The 10,075-nt window shown below is 41.7% G+C and overlaps 1 pseudogene; it reads right to left on the bottom strand.

The window, feature by feature from the left end:
• LOC117442883 (zinc finger protein 729-like) overlaps window positions 1-10,075 on the bottom strand; it is a 179,399-nt pseudogene that overhangs the window by 149,763 nt on the left and 19,561 nt on the right.

Raw genomic sequence — 10,075 nt, 5'->3', positions numbered from 1 at the left:
TAAAAAGTGATTCTTCTGGACAACTGCTGAGGGTTTCCCCAAAACCACAATATCACCACGTGTAGCTGTATTCAATCAACACTCACTGCAAATCACCCATATCTGCATGCAAAAAGTGCCCAGCAAACCACATGCTCCACTCCACAGTATGGCCAGGATCGTCACTGAAGAAGTATAAGCACAGAGACAGTATTAGACCTTGTGGGACAGGGTGGGTCGTTACAAGGAGGGTGCTGTAGCTTTAAAGATTTAAATCACTAGTTTGTACACAATACAACAAACTAGTCAATAAGCAAAACATAGAAGGCAGGCAAATCAATACTTAGGCAACAAATAGCCTGTAGGCATGGTAAAATACAGCTAAAACCTAAGATCAAGAAAAGGAAAGGCAAAACGGTAGCAAACTAATCCTAAAATAAATGGAGAAAGGAGATTAGAAATTGTATAAAGACTTATATGAATGTCCTTCAATGTACATACAATTAATCTCCTACCTCTGATGCAACCGCATTCACTCAATCATCACCTCACTGAACACCTCCGCAACGGTGATTCTCTACACAGTCTCTGCTGGGGCCGTCAAGAAGCCTAGCGTTTACAGGCCACATGTTAACAATTTAGTGGTACACTGACTGTTACAAGTCCTAACAGCAGCTTCACATACCTGGTATAGGGGGAATACACGCCTATCAGCCAGACAACGATGACTGGAACAAGAACACTCGTAATAGTCACAGCTGATTTGGGTGAGGAGTGAGTGGACATTTAAAGTGTGGTGGGAGATGCTGAACTACTACAGCTGCGGCGTTGTCCTTATATGGAAGGGCCAGCTGACTAAAGAAGGGGGAGGTGTCTTAAAGGGGCAGTGGCGGCCCAGCCACGTGAAGAAATGATCTGACAGCTAATCCAGAAAACAGTAGCGCCGGTGTTGCAGTATAACTTGAGTCATGACAACTGAAGACATTCTATTATTTTCGTCATAGGAATCTCAAATTGTTTATATTTTTCTGTTTTTGGTCAGCGATGCTTGAAAGGTGCCCTTAATTAAATGTTTTCTCAAGAGTCTTGTTGATGAACTGTTTCTGATCTTAACTGAATTGTAACTTGTGATGGGGGATCAATGGGAAAGATAATTCTGTAACTGGCAGGGATATTATTTAACAGGTAGGCTTTTAAACAAACTAAAGTTCACATGTACATGCGTGTACATTGAGGACCCATTGTTGACTTACCATGTCGATCGCCTCGTTTGTCGTTTACGTTCATCTTTTGCTATACCTGCCTTCCTAAGATCACTTTGATGCACATTCAGTACTCGTATGTGAGATTGTGGGTGAGAGGTGGCTATCGTGACGCTTACAGGGAGGTATCGAACATTACAAAGTAGGTGACTGTGTGGATGCCTGTTCAACATATTGCAAACTTGAATAAATCATTTAAATTATATATTTGTGTCCGACTTTCATTTGTACATCGTTCTTAATGTGATGTATAGTAGCTCTGATAGCGTCCATACCTTCAGACAGCCTAAAAGTAAAACACAGGTTGTTTATTCACAGCCCGAACGCTCATCGAGATGACTGGATCATCTGCAGTGTTGGGCAAGTTACTTCCAAAATGTAATACGTTACATTACAATATTACTGTCTCTGAAATTTAATGACTTACACTACTTTTATATTAGCCTACTTTTGATCACAAATACATGGATCCTGAGATTGAAGCTCAAGCCGGTGACCAGTGAGATTATTCTAACAATTTCCAATAAATGTTATTCTGAAACATAACTATCACTGTTGTCTTTCCTTCTATAAATGAAGCCACAAACATGTCAAGCTGGCGCTTAGCCCTCCAATAAGTGCATGGTTGCAACTTAGACAGTTAAGCATGTTATATCAGAGGGTCCTCATGGTGCAACACGGAAGGCAGACAGAATTGCTTAGACACAGGTGTCACATGAACTTTAAATGTTCTGGAAAGTTCCTTATACAGCTTTAGCCTTTGTGATCTCATGAAGTCCCCAAGTGACACACCCTGAACAGTCTGGTGGGTCATGGTCCTTGTCATTTGCTTTTGTGTTCCCATAACAACCAAGATGTCCATGTGCCAGGCTAACACATGTGACAGAACTAGCTGCATTTGGAAAGGTTTTTTGTTGCTAAAGTTAACATTCAAGCCATTTAAGAATACAAATGCTTACATGACATGTCATTTGTTAAACATTAAGCTGTCTTCGGCTCTTTTCTGATTCTGATTACATATAGGCCTAACCTGTTGTAGAAACATTTATTGATGAAATTGATATGAAACAAATGCCATAAATATTGCTGCGACACTGATGTCACATCGGGACATTCACAGTAAACCCGGAGTGACATATATGCCATATACGACATATATATAAACCCTCCAAAAAAAAGGTTACAATATTACGATTTATTGGAATTAAATCAAATCAGAGACCCGGATGTACAGTGGAGATTAAACTGTTCATTACCTTATAAAAGCAAATACTGTTTATGTTTTTTAATTAAATTGTCACTTAAATTTACCAAAACAAATACCAATTATTGTATTTTACAAAATTACTTTATACTGTCTTTGTCAATTTAACCTGCTTTTATTGTACCCTTCTCATGAAACAACTGGCCCCAGCCTGATGCTATGTATGTGTGTGCATAAAGCTGAGATATGCATATATTTATTTCCTTTCTCTTTGAAAATTCAGACTTTAAAGTGAGGCATGATGCAGAAATGAGTGAAGCAAAAAGGAGGAAAGTTACAGACTTCTTTAAAAGGTATGCAAGACATCACTGCTACTTAGCGTGTCAAAGCCATTTGTATCTTATTTATTCACCATAAGTTCCTTTGTCAATTATCCTACATTTAAATGCAGAGTTGAGCAGAACAAGGCAGGTGATGGGTGAGCAGGGCAGCTTGGAAAAGAGAGAGGATCAGAGCAGCGTAAAGAAGGGAAGGGAGTGGAGGAACTTGAGGAGAGGAGTAGAGCAGGCTGAGGAGAGCAGAGCAGTTTGAGGAGGACAGAGGAGCAGAGCAGGGAAGCAGTGTAGGAAAGGCTGACAACTTGCCTGACTGCTGGAATATTTTACACAGAAATATACATTTCTAATAGTTGGAAATAAAAAAATAGGATGCAAATCATGCAGGGAAGCGGGATCCCATGGGGCAATGAGAACAGGGAAACAGAGGTGCTCATTCTCTAATGAATGGCAGAACTGTAGGGTAGGCCCATATGGCAACAGCAATGAGAAGCAAATTAAATCTTTGAGAAAGAAAATAAATGAACATAGTGTCTCACAGAGTCACAAATTAGCACAGGACATGGTAAAAAGACAAAATGAAGAATCTTTAAAATCAAGCTTTCTAAAAACTCAAAAAGAAATGTTGGCTTCCACCCATAATGTCTTTAGAACGGCATACTACATTGCAAAAAATAACCGGCCATACTCAGTGAAGAGGAATCCCTCTTTCAAAAGGTCAATGTTCTTGATACAAAGACATGGCCAAGCCCAATGTATGGTGAGTGTGAAATAAGAGAGCTATGCACTCTTTTGAAAATCGGATTCTCTGGTGTTAAGCAAAGCTATAGGGACTTTAAGGAGAATGCCAGTGTGCCGATGCACATGTCCCTTCTAAAGCTTAAGAATGCAGTGAACCATTGCTGTGAGCAGTGCAGAGTGTGAGAGGGGTTTCTCAGAAATGAATGCAGTTGTAATATCAATGCGCTCACAACTGAAAACTCAAAATGTCTCTGCTCTAATGTTCATTCAAATGGTTGGACCTCCTCTTACCTCTTGGGACCCCACAAAATATGTGAGGAAGTGGGTAGCTACCAGAAGGTCTGCAGACCATTTAGCCTGTAGACAAAGATGCACGACTACACAGGCTTCCCCCTATCAGCCCATCTGGGATTTGATGAAGTAGCTGGTCGTACATACAGTAATGTTGTTGAACTGCTTATATTGATTTCATTCCTTAATCAATTCAGATAATATGTCTCTGTACTCATATAGTTGTTTTTTAATGTTCTTGAGTAAGTATGCAGAGAAATGTTGACTTAAAATGGCAATTTGAAGGTCTGTCATTTGTGAAAAATGTTTGTGTATATATTAATAATTTCAAATGTAAATTCATTCCAGTTAAATAATACTAATAAAAAGACGGTCTATTTGACTTTCTATGTTTACTTTCTCGATTGGTGGCATGAAATAGTGCATCTGATACAGGAGCAGTTGCTTTAGGATTGGGCATCATATATTGCCCCCCCCCCCAAAAAAACACAGCCCCCCCACATATCAAATCCCAACTTAACCCCTGCATATCAGTATAGCCACGGAAGATAGTTTGTGTGTTTCATTCCCATGCATCAAGGTTATTTTAATGTGGCCTATGTAATTGTTTTTCCTGCACAGTGTAGAGTCTTGTTGATGAGAGGGATACAGGTATTTCATAAAAAAACGGGCTCCCTGGAGAATAGCTTTTTTTTTTTTAATTATTACGTTTATTCTGGTTTGTTTTGTGTTTGTATCTTGTATTTTAAATGTATTTATATTATGTTGTGTACAGCACTTTGGTCTGAAGGTTTTTAAAGTGCTATATAAATAAAGTTGGATTGGATTGGATAGCTACAGCATTTATATCACAATTTAATCGGAGCTGATCACAACCTGTCATCATGAGTGATCCAGTGATCCAGTCATCTCGATGAGTGAATAAACGACTTGTGTTTTACTTTTAGGCTGTCTGAAGGTATGGACGCTATCAGAGCTACTATACATCACATTAAGAACGATGTACAAATGAAAGTCGGACACAAATATATAATTTAAATGATTTATTCAAGTTTGCAATATTTTGAACAGGCATCCACACAGTCACCTACTTTGTAATGTTCGATACCTCCCTGTAAGCGTCACGATATCCACCTCTCACCCACAACCTCACATACGAGTACTGAATGTGCATCAAAGTGATCGTAGGAAGGCAGGTATAGCAAAAGATGAACGGAAACGACAAACGAGGCGATCGACATGGTAAGTCAACAATGGGTCCTCAATGTACACGCCCCGGATTCCTATGACGAAAATAATAGAATGTCGCCAGTTGTCATGACTCAAGTTATACTGTAACCATGGCCTACGGTTCTAAGCGGGCTGTTCTCTTTCTTAGTAGCTAATTATCTGGTATTAACATTGTGTTCTGACTTGGTTGCTTGGTTGTTAGCAGCAGCCGCTTGGCTAACACCTTGCATGTACTGTTAAGCTTCATTATTTAACTCAGCCGGTGAGGGCAGTGCTCTCTCCCGCTCCCGGTAAACGCACGGTATGGTTGCAGTAGCGCTATATCGTTGTATTTACTGCTCCTAGTACTAGACTCCTAGCACTAGGACGATATGCAGAGAACAATCTTCACTGTGTGCTCTGCATGTGTGGCCATTAAATAGGATTTCATCCTCCCAATATTATATTATCTAGTGGGCAGCCGTTTGGCTGACACTTTTAGGCACCGGTTGTGCCCGAGCTATCATTAGCATTTGAGTCCCAGCTTTGGCTACGGTTCTAAGCCGTACGTACTGGCCATAGTTACTACTACTGTAACTACGGTTCCAAGCCGTGCAAGTACTGGCCATAGTCAATACCGTAACCATGGGCATAGGAAGCATCCTGAATGTGGGGGGGACATTTTCAACGGGGGGTTTGGGGGTCCCCCCCCCCACGAAAAAAAATAGATTTCTTGTATTCTGGTGCATTTTAACTGGTGGTTTGATACTTTTATGTGGCTATACTAGCATGAGGAAAATGATGGGTACATTTTGTAATTTCACCCAGTAGTAAAGAAAGGAAACATATTTGATTATTAATTCAGAGCCGTCTTTGAATTAATAAAAAGCAGTTTAAATGCCCATTTTTTGTACATTTATATACAACAATAAATATTTGTGAGTGCGTTGAGAGATATTGTTGTGGAGAGTCATTTATATATAAATCGCAAAATACATTTGTGAATCCTTCTGTGAGCATTTATTAATATTGAGACTGATCTGACTCCATACGGATGTTAAGTTCACCTAGGAATGGTATCATTGACTTACATGTTCAAATAAATGTTGCTCTTCTGTCTATATTGGTCACATGATGCCCCTTGACTGACATGTTTCCTGTTCAATATCCCCACTGATTTCCTTAACACTCTGGATGAGAGTCCACATCACAATTTACTCTAAACTGTCATTCCCCTTTCATCACTCACCTCAGCAACGGACCTCTCTCCACTGTCCCTGTGTTCTGCCTCTGCCTCACTCTCAGGAGCCTAGATGTCAAGAGAGGTGGTGAGGTGATCACTATTTATTGAGCAGTATACTCTTTCACATTGAATCATAACAAGTCATACTGAATGTAAATACAACTGACTCTAAAGTAAGTCCCCGTCTGTGACATTGGACATTTTGAAGACTCAAAGTCCCAAGCAGTAGGTTATATTAGCTAGTCTATGTAATGTGCGCAGAAAATAAACAGTTAACTGAATACTGGGATGGAAATGGCCTATAAGCACTCAGTAAAACATAAACACACACAAAAAGCTTCGAAGTATAATTAAAACATAATGCACATTACCATTTTGAGAGAGAGTACCGAAGTTAAAGAACTCAGAAAATAATCTCTTATCGAACTGAGGCTCCAGTAAAACACACTGACTGCGTCTATACGTCGTGGACATTGTTTTGTCAGCGCTTCCATCCATCCATCTTCTCCCGCTTATCCGTGGTCGGGTCGCGGGGTAGCAGTTCCAGCAGAGAGCCCCAAACTGTCTTTTCCCTGGCGACATCAACCAGCTCTGACTGGGGGATCCCAAGGCGCTCCCAGGCCAGCGAAGAGATATAATCCCTCCACCTGGTCCTAGGTCTACCCCTTGGTCTCTTCCCAGCTGGACGTGCCTGGAACACCTCCCTAGGGAGGCGCCCAGGTGGCATCCTAACTAGGTGCCAGAACCACCTCAACTGGCTCCTTTCGACGCGAAGGAGGAGCGGCTCAACTCCGAGTCCCTGACGGATGACCGAACTTCTCACCTTATCCCTAAGGGAGACGCCAGCCACCCTGCGGAGAAAACCCATCTTGGCCGCTTGTATCCGCGATCTGGTTCTTTCGGTCATGACCAGGGTGGGAATTTCACGACGGCCACGACGGCCATGGCCGTCGTTGCCCTGCCCTTTGGCCGTGATGCCCTGTGAAAAAAAATGCAATTCACAGCCAAAGTGGCCTTTGTGCCCCTGTCAAAAATTCCAGTGTAAATAACGCGAGTGAAGTTAGACTAGTGCACACAGTAGTATAGTCCCGTGCCTGTGGATCAGAGCGATTGCTCTGATGTGATTGTTCCGTCAGACATGCCGTGTAAACAACGCGAGTGAAGTCATATTAGTGCGCGCAGTCCCGCTGTTATTGTTCCGTCAGACATGCCTGTAGGTACCCGACAGCCTCCTCCTCAGCCGCGGGAGCAAGAGAAGCACAGGTAAGCAAGCGGACCAAGCTGTTTTGATATGATGTGGTAGTATTTGAAAGGAGTTAACATTTACGTGTTTATAGAAAGTACTATTGATAGGTAATTACCATTGTATTAGCCTATTTAAAGTCGACTCGTTAGTACATTTTGTCATGAAAACTAGCGATAGCTAGCTAGCTAGTTTGGATAGCGCGAACGTCTTCCCTTCAAGGGGTCTACATCTAGTGTTGCTTCTACATGCTAGCAGATAGCTGTCACCTTTGAATCTAGTATTTTTCTTGCTAAGCGGTTTTGATATAATACATGACTGACTTATGTGGTTTATGGCTGAACTTAACGTATACGTTTAAGAAACACTATTGCTATTCATTCAGCCATTTGTAAAACGACTGGCGTTGACGTTAGTGCTACACTTTTCCGTCATGTTGATTGACTAGCGATAGTTGGTGAGCTATCATCACTAGTTAGGAGGATACGTCTCTCTTTGAAGGAATTGTAGGGGTTACTTTTGGAATCCTTCTCACAGTGGCGGCCGGCCCATAGCGCTAGGGGCGCCGCCCCACCTCTTCCCACATACAAAAAAAAAAAAAGTAATTAAAAAAAAAAAATTAAAAAAAAAAGAATATATTTTATATTTTTATTTTTAATGAAAAAGGTAAATATCATACAATTGGTATCACTAAAATGTATAATCTACAATAAAATCTCGTTTAAAATTGTGTTACGATGTCTAAAGTTACTGATAAGTCACGTGTTTCCTGCCTGGCCTTGCCCATGACATTAGTTTATCATTACCGGGCGGAGCCCCCGATCCAAACAGCAGCAACCAGCACGTTGCAAAAGTCTCAATAGTAAACTGTGCCGCCGGAACATAATTTCAGCCAATCAGCGCCGTCAAATATTTTGGTCACGAGGGCGCTCACGTTGCTTACGTGAGTTGTTGTTTAGACTCGTGAGTGACCAAGGTGACGCAGTATTTGGATGAGAATGGTGTGCAGGTGGAGTCGCCGGACCTCGGTCCGCACCCAATTTCGTGCAAGAGCTACTCTCCAATCCTTTCGAAAGGAGAAGTTTGGGAGATAAATTGATACTTAAAGACCTTGGACCAACCCGATTTGTATATATCACAACAAGCTCGTGAAAAATACAACGTATCAACAAGGCTTCTCACATGGCTAGCTGGATGCAAACAGGTAAATGCTATCTTTTGTTTCCCATGCTTGCTCTTCAAACAGCCGGGGACAGATACGATCTGTTCAGAAACTAGACAAAAGTTAAACAAGTACAAACCACAGACTGTCTGTGTCATGGAGAATACAGTCGCTGGTTTATTTATGTCTGTAGGCCGTTGTTGTGAGTGTGGACGGTCGGATATAACGTTAGCTTAGCCAAGCTACATTCAGAAAACAAGCATTCTAAAAGGTGTTTCTCTGCCGTCTGTCTGCAGACTTGTCAAAGCATTAATTCATGGTTTTTACTAACCGGTATCAGTATGTTGTTACGTCGGCATCATTTAGAAACGTGTATTACAATGTAATCACGGTAAAATATGTTCATGTTGTTGTAGCTCCCGAGCCAGCGCGTCTTGTTTGAATGATAAGAGTAAACACAGCTGGCATCCGCGGTGAAACTCGAGCGACTAGAGCGATGCGATAGGAGGGTTTAACTTTAGAGCGAAGCGAATATTCGTATCGCGTCCGGTCTGAACGCAGCATTAAAGCGAGCTCCGCGCTGCACTGGAAACGCGCCATTACATCACCAGAAGTCCTAATTTAAGGGGTCATTTCTCCCAAAAAAAAATGGTTTACTCACTATATCAACAGCCCCACCAAACATATTTTCCACCAGCCGCCACTGCCTTCTCATATGATTTTCTGGGCTTTTTGAACTAAAATTCTGACATTTCTGTGAGATGATGCATAATGTTTCAGTTTATCCTATAGTTAAGTTGTGGGTTTTTGCTGGCATCATGTGGGTGATTCAAACTCTGAAATAGCAGCTTGATTCACACTTGATCAAATGTAAAACAGCGCTGATGTAATCCAAGTATTTAGAATACGGTAATGTAACGGAATATGTTACAAATGACATTTTAGAGCATGTATTCTGTAACTGAATACATTTTAAAAGTACAACCAGTAAAACCAGCGTAATTTAACCAAACGGCCTTTGTGCCCTTGAAAAAAATGTGAACGAGAAGGCCAAATGGCCTTGCCCCTAAAATGACGAAATTCCAAGCCTGGTCATGACCCATCCTTCATGACCATAGGTGAGGGTAGGAACGAAAATGGCCCGGTAGACAGAGAGCTTTGCCTTCTGGCTCAGCTCCCTTTTCGGCACAACGGTGCGGTAAAGCGACTGCAGTACCGCTCCCGCTGCTCCGATTCTCCGGCCCATCTCACGCTCCATTGTTCCCTCACTCGAGAACAAGACCCCGAGATACTTGAACTCCTTCACTTGGGGTAAGCGGACTCAGAGCTTGAGAAATGCTATTCACATCTGGCTCCAGTCCAGCAGGTGGAGGCAGGGAGCCTAGGGTGTGATTTCACTGAGAATG

The sequence above is a fragment of the Pseudochaenichthys georgianus genome, unplaced genomic scaffold (genome assembly GCF_902827115.2).
Source record: "Pseudochaenichthys georgianus unplaced genomic scaffold, fPseGeo1.2 scaffold_493_arrow_ctg1, whole genome shotgun sequence".
NCBI lineage: Eukaryota > Metazoa > Chordata > Actinopteri > Perciformes > Channichthyidae > Pseudochaenichthys > Pseudochaenichthys georgianus.
The sequence above is the reverse complement of the archived record's forward strand: the minus strand, read 5'-3'. Positions and strand labels throughout refer to the sequence as shown.